We start from the raw sequence: 12,076 nt of genomic DNA on the forward strand, positions 1-12,076 counted from the left end.
AGAATAAAAATTGCCAAGAGTGGTGAATTATGTGAACATGTACTTTTAAAAATAGTATCGTTTCCCCTACACCTGTGTAGAGGTACACAAAAGAAGAATGCTAACCTGATGTGGCATCCAGAAGTGTTGATCAATATATATAAATAAAACCACAACTATGATATAAACTTACTGTGGAGTAGTTTTTACTGAAAAGATATGTGTCCAGCTTTGCAGACTGATGGATGGCATGAAGCGCAGGCGAGGTTCTGTACCTTTCCCTCTTCCCACCTGTGAAATACGAGGTTTTCTACCTTGCTTGGGTCTTAAATGCAGATAGGCTGCCATTTATGTCGTACCTTGGATTCTCAGTGGAAACTGAAGTTAGTTCTTTGAAGTGAGCAGAAGGGCTGATGGCTGATATGTAACCCATTAGAATCTGTAAAGAGAAGGAAGAGAATTGGGTCAATTGCTGGCATTTTTAGCAGCGATGCTTAAGGGGTTTTTGAGGCTGAATTCCCTTTTTTGGTTTTGCAGCTGGCTTGGCTTGGTCTCAGTTGGAAAGTATACGGATGGATATAATATTAGGGTTTGTTTTGAGAAAAACAATTTTAAAAATAAATTAATGTGCGATCTCAAGTTAGAATCATTATTTTGCAATAATATTCACATAGATGCTTGTCTTAGGCTTTAGCTGGAGAACGTGGGTCATTACAGCTGTCAGTCATTACGACCTTCTTTTAGTTTCTGGTGCTGCTCATTTTTTCTCTTTCTTTTTTAATTTTTTTTTCTTTTTTTAAAACTCTTTCAATTTTTAGTATGAATTGAATTGATGAGCTAAAAGTCATGATACAACACATGGAATTTTCAAGCTGCTCAGACATCCATTTAGGAGACAGAGTTCATCTTATTGCAGTGTGTGTGCGTAACATACTGAGACTGGCACTGTAGAATTTTAGGTAGATAAAGAAGTTGCTTCTAAGCCTAAAATTAGATATTTAGGAGGTCTAAAACATGATAAATTGAAGCTTCTAATATTATCACAAATAACTGTAACTGACTGGAAAAACATTTGATCTTAAATGCCAGCCTAAAATATTTTTAATAGATAAGATTTTTGGCGTTTTCTTTTTAATATTATTATTATTTTTTTATTTTCTACAGTCAGAAAGGTTGGAATTGATCTCAACAAAGTTTTATATTGCTACCAAACAGCCTAGAGTACTTTTGCCTTCTATATCTTAAAACCCTTTTAGTTTATTTCAGTGCTGCTTTTTTGACCGTTAAATACAATTCCACTGTAAGGATTTTTTCCAGCTGTTCAGTCATATGATTGCTTTGTCTATGCAGCCCAGTATGAGCCTCTGCAAGTGTTCAGGAGTATACTTGGCATATCAATACAACTAGTCTTTTAATTTATACCATTTGGCATCCCCAAATTGGTCCATCAGGAAAGACTTTTCATATGACTCTGAAATGAACTCCTCCATAGCCATACCACATATTCAGAGAGATTTGTTTTCATCATTTTATCTGTTGCTCCAGGTGACTCACTGTAACCTCCAGAATAAACTACTGTTCACATTTGCTTTTTATAAGTTGCACAAGCACTTCTCATTGGAGTTATTGGTATGTCTGGGAGCCAGACCTGAAATATGAACTCCATCACGGTATTTTTGTTTGAAACAGGTGGTGGTTGGTAGGATGTACTAGCAGCTCCAGCTCAGAACATACATCCTTTCACAGTGCTGGCTTATGTGTATAATAAGGAACCATTGTCAGTATCATTGCTATCATAGTTTTTTCATTAGTAGTCTTTTGCCTTGCAACTCCTCTTTATTTGGTGAAATTTGTATTTTTGAAAGTTAATATGTAAGTGGTGTACAGTCTTCCAGATATTTCCAAACTGTCCTGCCAATGTTTCTCAAAACTTTTTGCAGTATTTTCTTATTTAATGGCTTGTTTATCGGAAAGAAGTCTAACAGCAAAACTTATTCAGATCTGGATATTCTCAGCCAAGACTCTTGCCCAGGCTAAAACAAGCTTTAATAGAGATAGTTGTGGACATCATCTCCAAATGTCAAGATGAATTCTGAGAGAGTGATCTGTCTTTATGTAACCACTGACTCTACCTACAAGCATCAGTAAATCTTGATCACTAATAACAGTGCTAATGATGTAGAAAAGTCTCAGTTTTGTACTGCAGAGCGACAAATAGTTTAGAAAACCATCAAATTTCACAAGGTCTTTTAACACAATATATTGATCAAACCTCAGAGGAATGTTGGCCAGAAAACAACAGTCAATTTGTCTTAGGAAGGAAGAAAAATTACCAGGATTAAGAGAACGCTTAAATGGTGAGAAATTCTATACTTTTGCAATAAAGTATTTGATGCCAAGTATTTATTTAGAGTTTTCTTTAAAATTTCAGAGCAAATATCAAATTACTCCTTAGATCCATACTGGAAATATTTTGTTCCTGGCACACGTTCATGGACCAGTACAGGTTTAGAAGCCATAATAGTGAGTGAAAGAGCATTTGTGATGAGAACCTACTCTTTTCCCTTGCTTCTGCTAGTATTCAGGACATCTAAACTGTTACTTAAAACAGGTGATATTTAACAATCTGTTACTGTTTGATATTTTAAATCTCATTAATCTGAAGTAGTATAGAGCTAACCCAAACTATTTTCTTTAAGCTTGTTTTGTTCCAATGTGTGTGACAGTCACTGGAGTAAAATCATTCCATGCAGACTTTACCTATAGTATTTATATTCACGGATTATAGGAAACATATTTTAATAGACTTTACTATTATCAAGATGTTGGTATCTTACTACAATTAAAAAGAGAAAAGTTGATTGTAGCTCCAGTTTATTACGTTTCAGACATTTAACATCTGCCTTAAAGGAGGAACTATTAAACTTCTGATGTGACATCCTGGAGAAACATTATTTGTGAAAATTGGCTATTTTGCACAGAGAAATTATGATTTTTTGGAACTAATTTGAAGTAAAATTCTGTCCTGCATGATTTTCCCCATTTCACCATCAGAAATGGAGAAGACCCTTGTTATCTTGGATGCTGTGTTGTGGTAACAGTTGTTAAAGGTAACTTTTTAGAAACAACTGTTGTATGTCTGATTTTATGATGTTCATGTTCTCATAGCTGGCAAGAAAACTTACTAGACTTGACTTATGCAGCTAGAAAATTAATTCCAGCTCTGAGACTCCCATTGAGTGATTCAAGTCATATATTCATTAAATTTCCTTCACTTACATTGTAAATAGAATTATAGGGGTTGACTGGAACAGTCACTGAAAGGAACTAAAGAGAATATTTGTGGGAAGGAAAGTTTAAGCTCATAATAATGACTGTTTGCTTTGGAAGGCTGATTCAATTCTGCTCATCTGAGGAAAAAAAAAAAAAGGAACATGTGACTTGTATATTAGTTCAATGAAGATGATAATGAAAAAACAAATGCTACAACAAATTTAGAACAGAAATTTTTACGGAAAATATCTTTCTTGTTTTTGCATGTGAGTTCTTCCTTTTGTTTTATTTGCAAGAAAGCAAGCTATCTTATGAAAATGCTGCATCTGAAAACTGTGGTAGTAGTTCAGAATCCATCTCTTCCTGAAGTTACTTATATCCCGTAGCCACTTGGTTTGATCTTTATAAATTGCTTTTCGAGGAGACTAGTATCAGAATATCTACATCTGCATGCAGATGTACTGTTGTAATTATTTAGTAGCTTGTAATTTATTTCATAATTGATAGCAGCAAATTTGGTAAGCTCTGTATTTTCAGATGAAGTACTGCTGTGTAATAAAGATACCTGTTGCTTTCCATCCTGTTGTAATATACAAAACTATAGAATAATCTAGGCAAGAAATGACCTTCAAGATTTAGTAAGTCCAACCATCAACCTGACCAACCAAGTCTATCACTGAACCAGTTCCCTCAGTGCCATATCCACACGTCTTTTAAATACCTTCAGGGATGGGTCCTCCACCACTTTCTTGGGCAGCCCATTTTAAAGCTTAACTAGTCTTTCCATGAAGAAATTCTTTCTGAAGTCCAATCTAAGCTTCCTGTGCTTCAACTTAGAAAAATCTATTTGTGTCCTATCATTTGTTACCTAAGAGATGGAATGTCTCCTCATTGCAATCTCTTGCCAAGTAGTTGTAGATAGTGATGAGTTGCAATGATGAAGCCACCGATTACAGTGAGATATTTCTGTACAAGGTGATGCGGAAAAATGCTAACAAAGATGCCTGCCAGAAGTGTTTTATAAATGTAGGCCCTAACTTGTAGTTTTATACGCTTTTCAAATGTGCTTGCTTCTGCTGAAGTTTTGATATCCTCCCCTATGTTTTCCTTTAAGAATTTAAAGAAACTGATATCTAAGTTTCATGTCTGTCTTGCAGAAATGCATAGCTCTTAAAAATGTGTTGTAAATTCAGTTACTGCTTGCAAGACTCTGTTGTAGCCCATAATACTTCCTGTGGTGTCCATGCAGCAATTGGATTTTATTTTCCAGATGTATATGCAAATTAATTTGAAGTACCTATGGGAAATTAGAATAACATTTTTGCAAAATATGTATTTTCCGAGTTGTTAAATGCTTGAAAGTATTGGTCTACTGAGAAAGATTTAGACCAACTGTTTAATTATGAAACAGTGGCATTTGTTCTGTCTGGGAATACCTCAGGGATGCTTTGCTTAATCTGTTTACAAAATCTCATTGCTTCAGAGGTGATACAAGCATATTAAAGGTTTTCTTTGACCTATGTTTACAAGTAAATAACCTATACTGTGAAAAAAAAAAAAATCAGACATTTTCCTAGGACTGTAATCCTGTTCTGTAACTGGCAAATCTCCTGGAGTCATTAAGATCTATTTACGTGGAGAAAAAAATGTGTGTAATCAAATGCTGGAAATCACACAAACAGCACTTTACTGTACCTACTTACAGCATCTGATAATAACCTTTCATTGTAGTTACAGTTAAAGTTAGGCTGACATGCGTTTTTGTTTCCTCTTTAGATCAAGAGCATTGTAGAAAATGGCAATTACTACAGAAGTATTTGCTTTCCATTGGACTAAAGCTTATGAGGAATCCTTTAAAAGAAACTCTTCTGCTATATCTAAATGCAGGTATGGATGTTTTTACTTTTGTTAAACATTTGAAAAGAATAGAGGTACAGAGCTCCACCATATGCTAGATGGTAAATACCCCAGTGCTATGACTTGCCATGATAAATGTATCCATCCATCTGTCCACATGCTATACGTACACTTCATAAACATGCCTACAGCTGTGTACTTATGACTTAAAAACAAGGCAGATTTTTCCATTGTGTATTTCTCCTGGCCATAAATGCTCAGACAGAGCCATTCCTTTCAAATCAGGACAATGCTGCTTGAGGCAGGCGGAAACAGTTTTCCAGCAGTGAAAGTTGATGATTTGCCTAAAGGTTCCATGTAATCCTCTCTATGTATGCTTGCTACGATGACAGTCTTAGAGTCCAGGAGACAGTGTCTGACAAGACACACCTCTGCATGTTTCCCCCACTACAAACTGAGAAAGCAATTAGCCTGCTTTGCCATGTTGTAGTTAAATAGAAATACCACTTCACTCCCTTTTACTACTGACACATACCTTCCGCAAAGAACAGGCGAAAGAACCGCCAAAATCCATATATTTAGAGAGATTCACATCACTCTAGTGGGTGGAATATAGTGCTTTCCTGGTTCACTCACTGTTTTCCTGCTAAACTTGCATTCATTCAGCAGACTTTTTCATTAGTTTTGGCAAACATGCTGCTGGTAATGTCTGACACTTCCAATCCCATCATAAGAGACTATTAAATCTGATCAGAAGAACAGCATTCAGCTAAAGGTAAATCCTCTTTCATTGCCTTGTACCTTTTGGTTATGTCTTTCTAGAGAGACTGGGCATCAGTGGAGAGGGTAAGATGGAGATGAAAAAGGAGTGAACGTTACTCCCTTTGCGTTAGACTGGAATAATCCTATACAGTCCCCTTTCTCAGACTCACTAAATGGACAAAGCTGCAAGGATACTCTTGGTCAATCTGACACCCAAAGCAGGGAGTCCCAGCTCACGCCCAAGCGGCTTTTGAAGATCCCCAAGGAGGAGACTCTACAGAATCTCTGGACAACCTGTGCCAGTGTTCCACCACCCGCACAGCACAAAAGAGCTTCTTGATGTTTAGAGGAAACCTCCTGTACCCCAGTTTGTGCCCACTGCCTCTTGTCCTGCTACTGGAAATCACTGAAAAGAGCCTGTCTTAATTGCACGCTTTGCCAGTCTGTTGGAATCTGTCAACCTCTGCTGAAATAAATAGACAAACTCTATAAAGGAAGATTTGGTCCTACATAATACTCTAGAAGTCTAGTGAGATATGGTGCTCACATATTCTTTCTTATCCAGAGGAGTCAGATCTCTCTTCTGCAGAAGCTGCCAGATTTATCATGAATTTGTATGACAATGAAATGGAAAACAGCTTTTAGTAGGTACTTTGATACTTAAAATATTGATGAATATGAAAGGTATTTATAGACTTGGCATCACTGAAGTAAAAAATCGGTGACAGCAGAAAAAATTGTGCTCTGAGCACTCTTGAAACAATTGGCAAATAGTGAACAGTAATGGGAACTTAAAACAGCTTTGATTGTCAAAAATGGAAATCGAGATGTTTTACAATGCATTTGTAACGAAGAGCTGGTTTATAGACTACAACATTTAAAGACAAAAGCTCTGATTCCTGGCACAATACATCAGTAAGAAGCACGATATTCCTTTCATTCTGCTCCCAAAGGACCTCATTCTGCAACAAGATCAGTGGCATAGATATATTTGTAACCATGGAATGTCTCTTGAAGTTAAATATACTGCATAAAGAACCAAAACTAATGTATTTAGTTGCAAGGCCAAGACCCATGCTTATAAAATTGAGGTCTTATCAGATGAAGCCGGTGTCCGTATGATACCCCAGACACCAAGCATGCCATGCAGTAATTTGGAGCAGGTAGTTATTGTTAAGACTGCTTATTAACAGACTGAAAGTTTAGACTGATCTATTCTCTCAGGTGACCAATGAGGGAATGACATGAAGCTATGATAGGGAAGGTTCGGCTTATTAGGATATTAGGAAAAGATTTGCTACTGAGAGGGTGGTTGTGCACTGAAACAGGCCCCTTTGGGAAGTCACCACAGTGCTCAGTCATGGTACCGTGCTTGCCAGAGTTCAAGAAGCGTTTGGACAATGCTTTCAGACATATGGTCTGATTTTTGGGTGGAGCCAGGAGTTGGACTTGATGATCCTTATGGGTTCCTTCCAACTTGGGATATTCTATGAATTGCATATCAGTTCCTATACGAAATCCATGGGATAGTGTTAGCAGAGATGTTTCCCATGTAGTCTTGATTATGGTATTCTATATATATTTAGTATAATTATTCTGTAACATACTAAATGCTATTGTTGGCGAAAAAAGTATTTCTGGTATTTCCACCAATTGATGTATGTTGCAACATCTCTAAAAACAATGATGGAGGTGATACCAAAAGACTATTTTAAGCTATTTTTTAGGTCTTTTTGTTTTTTCAGGAACAAACATTATTTCTGCAACTTGATAGCAGACAACATAGAATGGAGAACTATTATGGAGATATTCTGAAAAAATGTTGGTTACAGTTCAAACAGTAGAGCTTATATGTTATAACTGATACTACAGTAAAAGGAAAGCACTGATGCTTCTTTATCATTAATGGAGACCTGGGGTGGAAAATGAATTTCACAACATTCTGTAGTTATTGCTTCTATACACTCGATTTCAAAGCTTTTATGTGTAGCCTCAATAAACATGAACTGAACCCCTACTATTTTATTGATGCTTTACTGAAAATCACTCCAATCACTCTTTTTTCCATTTTCAGAGGAGTTCTTCGTGTCGTGTCAGATGAGGGCATATTGACTGACCATCTAATTACACTGTCATTAATACTGGTAAGTCAAAAGAAGTGTGAGACTTATAGAGTTACATGGCTGTTAACTTGCTGAAATACTGTTTGTTTTACTTTGCTAGCTTGTTTGTTTGAGCATTATAAAAGATTCAGCATGTGTGTGCAAACAAGATTCTTGTTGTAATCTATGCTACAAATAACCATTGTTTGAAAATGTTTGCATTTGGGATTGTTAAAATTGGAATCTATTTCATCCTTCCAATTCACACCCTTCCCTTGCTCCCCGAGGCTAGCATTTACTGTAAGTAAAGCTAAGACTCGCATCAATTTCAGCAGCTGGAGCTTAGATATTTACCAAATCTTTGAGGCTCCACAGTAATGCATAGAAATGGTGATCAACAGTTGTTTCTCTTTCCTTAGGACTGATTGGATGGGGCCCTGGGCCACCTGTCTGAGTGTCTGATTAAGTGGTTAGCAGCTCTACCTGTGGCAGGGGGGTTGGAAATAGATCATATTTGAGATCCCTTTCAGTCCAAGCCATTCTATGATATGATTCTATGACTGGTTTTTGGGGCACTTTTTGTGCAATGTTCGGAAGTGGATGTGGACTGTGAACAACATATTCCCGTTAATCAGGACCAGGAAACTAGTTAATTCCTTACAGTGGCACCCATAGATCACCACATCTACAGTGCCAGAAGTTGGGCCAGAATGGAATAAGTGAAGTCACCTGAACCTCTTGCCCTAAAGAAAGACTGGGAAATTGTGCACAAGGTCTCCATACTTTCCTGAAAGCAAAGAAGTTTGAGTGGCTGATTGCCAGGTGTACTGTGCCAAGAGTTACTGGGATCTCCGACACATTCCAGTGGGAGTATTAACAGGCTTGCATATTACTGGGTAAAGTCCTCCAAACTTTCAAAAGTGCCATGAATCTCTACTGTTTAATGTATGTATGGTTTGTGGTCCTTAGTTATCCGGAAACACTTGAAACTCTGCAAATACCATATGAAACTCTCACACCCAAACAGCTCTCCCAACATTCCTTCTCCCCTCTTGGAGCATATGTGGTCTCTGTATCCTAAAAGCAGCTGGAAGTATAAGCTATAGGCTTCCAATCATCACCTTGTAATAGGATTAGCACCCCATCAAGCCCACAGATGCTGGGTATCAGCTGAAATAGCTGCGATACTTCAGAATAGAAAGTAATTTTATAGAGGTGTGTAGAGCATAATCAAAAGTCATGACATGAGTGAATCTATAATTCTATGTTATAAAAAAAAAAAGTATCAGGTACTATTAGTTGCCCACTGGTAGATTTGCATGAGTTGAAATGCTGTCCTGATTCTTGAATATGCTGAAGAAATGTACTTCTATCGTCATAGGCTGTGATTTTTGCTTTGTTTTGGTTGATTCTGCTCAGATTTATGCTTTTATTTCATTGGGGAAAGGACTCTAATGATGTTTGTTTCCTAATTTGATCACAATCTGAAGACATTCTAATCTGTGTCTTTAGTGGAGGCTAATCCAGGCTTTAAAGTAATGATAAGAGAACTGTAAAGGACTGGAGTGGAAAGCCTCACTAGAAGTTCTTCAAATGGGAAGGCATGCAGTAGTTGACAGAAAAGGAATTTTAAGAGGCAAACACCAGCTGTTATGCTAATAGGAAGAAGACTGAATGCATTTGACCTAGCAATTAGTTGGGCACTTTGTTGTAGCAGAACAAAAGGACAGCTTGAATGTGCATGAAATTCTTGTGATTGGGTTGGGGAAGATAATAGAAAAAAAAAAAAAAAGAAAGAAAAAGAAGAAGAGGAAAAAGGAAATTATGTGTGTATTCAATTCTCATTTACAAACTGGCCTGATCCCGAATGAAATTTAAAATGCAAATTGATTTTGACTTTTATTGTAGTTTATAATATTTTTAAAAGCAAACTTGACATGGTGTATTCATTTAGGGCTTGATTTGCTTACTGAATGGTGTTTTCTGAAACAAGTGAAGTAGGCAAATGCTGTTTGGGATGTCACTTTCCCTCTAAGATTTATGCCAACCTTGGTACCTTAAAATTGTAGCAACTGATTGCCCACAGGATGAATTATGTCACTGCTTCTCCCTGTGCCTCATCTACCCACAACACCTTTTTGGCTGGTGTTCCTTCTTTGGGATCAAACTGGGTAGCTGTGAAACTCAGCTGAGGCAGGTAATGGAACCAGGAAATCACATACTCACACCTCCTTATTGTGGCTGAGAGGTGTCAGAATTTAGAATTTAGAGTTAGGGCTCCCCCTGAATGATAAAGAGGGAGGTCTCCTCCTCTCCTCTCCTCTCCTCTCCTCTCCTCTCCTCTCCAAAACCCTAACACATTTCATTAGCTTTTTCTCCAGTGTTGGCAATGGGTATTGGCTGCCCTAGCAGAACCTCTGCTACATCAGTAATGTTAGCTAGGAAATGTGCAATCTTGTAGTTGGTAGATAAGTTGGCACTTTACTCTCTTCATAATTAGAATGGTTGTTTCTTATTGATGTTACTAGTGGCTGGTTTAAATAAATGTGTAAATGTATAAAACTGAAATAATGGAACTTTGAACAAAATGTAACTTTCAGATTAAAAAGTTGAAAAATGCCTTGAAACAGCGACATTTGAACAAACTAGTATTTTTAATTAGAAAGTACCTCCAGTGCGCTTGATAGCTGTATTTTTCTGGTTATCCAAATGTAACAGTGTTATGTGATAGAAGATGAAATCAGCTATTCAGGTTCAACTGACTGTGCATAAAACTTATGCTTACTGGCATTTCCTAAATTTCTTTTATACAACTTGTACTGCAAAGGTGATCGGTACTGAGTTAAGACAGCTAACTTTAGAAATGCAATGAGTTGCGAAAGGTCTGTTCTATTTTCCTGTGATTCAAACAAAACTACAATGCTTATGCTGGGTAAGCAGGTAATTATTTCTGTACAGTAAGGAATGTGAAAAAATCAATGCAGGATGAGTGAGTACAAGCATTTAAAAAGAGTAGCATTAGCATCTTTTATGGAATAACTTTGTTTCAAAAAGAAAGTTTTTTTGTTTTTTTTTTTTTAAGTCGTATTAGGACTGGTCTATTATTTAAATGATATATTTATGAGGCAGACCAAATGTGCCTAGTAAACTGAAAAAAAAAAATTGTTTAATTTAACATTCAGTGATCACTGGAGTAATTTATTTCTGTGATGTAGCTCTTTTTTAACTCTTGATTACTTTTTTTTCTAACACATTATGAGGAGCATACTAATCATCTCATATAGCTACATAAGCAAACTAAAACTTCATATTGCTTCAAAGAAACTATAGTTTGTATTTTTCATTTGATGTCTGTAGTAGTAATGACCATATTATTACTGCTTTCAGTCTAGGAGTGACTGATTCAAAGGTGAAGGAAGAAGCTGAAATAAGTACTGATGGTCTTTGATATCATAACTTGCAAGCATACAGAGAACGTGGTTCCATTTGATTTAGTCAAGAAATCACATTTCTAATGTCACAGCAATTATACTATGCTATTACGTTTGACCTCTTTGAATGCTGGCGATGAATTTGAAATTGCCAAATATTCAGATACTTGTACTTACAAAATGCTGTAAAAATCTGTAATGGAGTGATCCATGTAGTGAAGACTGAGTTGAGGCTCAGAAATAAGTGGAAAAATGCCACCTTTTTTTTTGCCTATTTAAAAAAATATTTTAAAATATTTTTATATAGAGATATATCTATTATATTTTGTGGCTTAAAGTAAAATGAAATTCATGAGCAATAAGAGATATGTACAAGAAACATTCATCTGGGCTCATTAAATCAGATTTCTGGGGGCAGGGTGAAGTATGTTGCTCAAATTTTGAGTATCCTGTGAAGGTATGTTAGAGTAGTGGCACAGAGCTGATTTGGGGGAAGACATTTAGTACTAGAAAATGTATTTTTAACCAGGAATCAATGGATATATAACTGGATGATGGTGACCAAGGGAATGATATAAAGCTGTTCCTGACCTCTGTGCTCAACAAACAGCAGCAGCTCCATGGGGAGCAGCAAACATACTGCTGAAGGGTTCAAGCCAAGAGTGTTCCCAT

The 12,076-nt window shown here is 36.6% G+C and overlaps 1 long non-coding RNA gene across 1 annotated transcript in view; it reads left to right on the forward strand.

The window, feature by feature from the left end:
* The window catches only part of LOC107316699, a 30,523-nt gene extending 24,234 nt beyond the window's left edge, over window positions 1-6,289 (forward strand). Inside the window, exons 4-5 of the long non-coding RNA XR_004308050.1 lie at window positions 5,029-5,139; window positions 5,932-6,289. This is a non-coding gene — a long non-coding RNA (uncharacterized LOC107316699). The remainder of the gene's footprint in view (window positions 1-5,028; window positions 5,140-5,931) is intronic.
* The last annotated feature ends 5,787 nt before the right edge of the window (window positions 6,290-12,076 follow it).

The sequence above is a fragment of the Coturnix japonica genome, chromosome 1, assembly GCF_001577835.2.
Source record: "Coturnix japonica isolate 7356 chromosome 1, Coturnix japonica 2.1, whole genome shotgun sequence".
Lineage (NCBI taxonomy): Eukaryota > Metazoa > Chordata > Aves > Galliformes > Phasianidae > Coturnix > Coturnix japonica.